Raw genomic sequence first — 1,449 nt, 5'->3', positions numbered from 1 at the left:
ACTGAGGGAGGTGTCTGATTTAGGGAGGATGCCTGGAGAAAGCTTTTCTGTTAAGGTAGCATTTGAACAGCAGCCTGAATGAGGGAGTGAGCCACACAGGTCTCAGAAAAGCTTTCCAAGCTGAGGGAACAGCAAATGCAAAGACCCTGAGGCGTAACGTGCCGGCATCGTCAAGGAACAGCAAGGAGGCCAGTGTGGCTGGAATAGAGTGAACAGGGAGAACGTAGTAGGAGAAGCAGTGGGAGACCAAGTCACGAAGGGTCTTAGGTTAGTGATAAGAACTTTGGATTTTACTCTGAGAAAGATGAGAAGCCATTGGAGTGTTTGTCCAGGGTTGTTGTGCTAACTCCATAAAACTCATAAGGAGTGGAGAAAAAAGAAAGGGGGAGGCATCCAGAGCTCCTGTGTCCGCCACTCCTGGGCCACTAGGCGCCCCGAGAGACCTCTGTGACTGCATTTTCAACAGTCATTGCCTTGGCTCCCTACATTGTCTCATCCCCAGAGGGGGACAGCTTTTAACCTTAGGGAGAAGCACCTGGGGATGGGAGAGGGTAGTGAGGAAGAAGGACCGCCAGGGCCACATGTTGACTACCATCTCTCCTCGTTGATGCTTGTGCTTTCCACATTGCTTCCATTAATCTCTCTTCTTTATAATCCTGACAACTGTCCTGTCAACAGGCCACCTTAAAAGTGGTCTTACCCTCCTTTTCTTGGCGGGGATCGGGCGTGCGGTCCCGGTCCGCGTAATGTACGGAGGTAGAGGGAAAGGGCTCCAGCCCCCTTGGCGTCATGTCTTCGATACCAGCAGGTTCTATCCTCAAGCGCCGGGACACAGGGGGAAAAAAAAAAAAAGAAAGAAAGAAAGAAAGAAAGAAAAAGAAAAAAATGGAAAAAGAAAAATGTGGTCTTGTAGCAAATGTGCCCATGGAGACAGCTGCCCCTCTTCTCTTGGCCCACCAGAAGTTCATCTGCACCCTGTGCCTTCTCCTTGATTACTGAGGATTGCAACCTTGGAGCTTGGAGAGGTACCTTCTTGGGTCAAGGTGCACAGAAGCTTCTCTGCTCTTTCCTCACTTTCTGTTCCCACCATCAACATTCTACAGCTATGGTCAACCGCGTCAAGCCCTACACACCACTTCATTCCATTGTGAGGTAGAGCTGGGAAATAAAGATGTAAGAAAGGAGACCAGGGTGGGGGGGAAGTGGGGAGAAATAAATCAAAGAAATGAGGAGCAGAAGCAGGCATTTCATCCCTGGAGAAGTAGCTCAGGAAGCTCTGCATATGGGAACAGGGGCAGGACTCTGCTTCCCCAATTGTGTCCTATAAAGTCAAGAATGATAGCAGCAGGAACCTCCACTGGAGGGTCCCTGGGGTCAAGTCACAGTGTTCTATCCCAGAGAGCTCAGCCATGGGAGAGAATGGAGCCCTAGGCAGGAAAATTCCTCCTG

The 1,449-nt window shown here is 50.2% G+C and overlaps 1 non-coding gene across 1 annotated transcript; it reads left to right on the top strand.

Annotated features, from left to right (window-relative positions):
* Window positions 1–700: 700 nt before the first annotated feature.
* LOC132430362 (small nucleolar RNA SNORA57) lies at window positions 701–835 on the top strand. The gene has a single exon (XR_009520457.1). It is a non-coding gene; the product is annotated as a small nucleolar RNA SNORA57 (small nucleolar RNA).
* The last annotated feature ends 614 nt before the right edge of the window (window positions 836–1,449 follow it).

This window comes from Delphinus delphis, chromosome 8, assembly GCF_949987515.2.
Source record: "Delphinus delphis chromosome 8, mDelDel1.2, whole genome shotgun sequence".
Classification (NCBI taxonomy): domain Eukaryota; kingdom Metazoa; phylum Chordata; class Mammalia; order Artiodactyla; family Delphinidae; genus Delphinus; species Delphinus delphis.
This window is presented reverse-complemented; position numbering and strand designations above follow the sequence as displayed.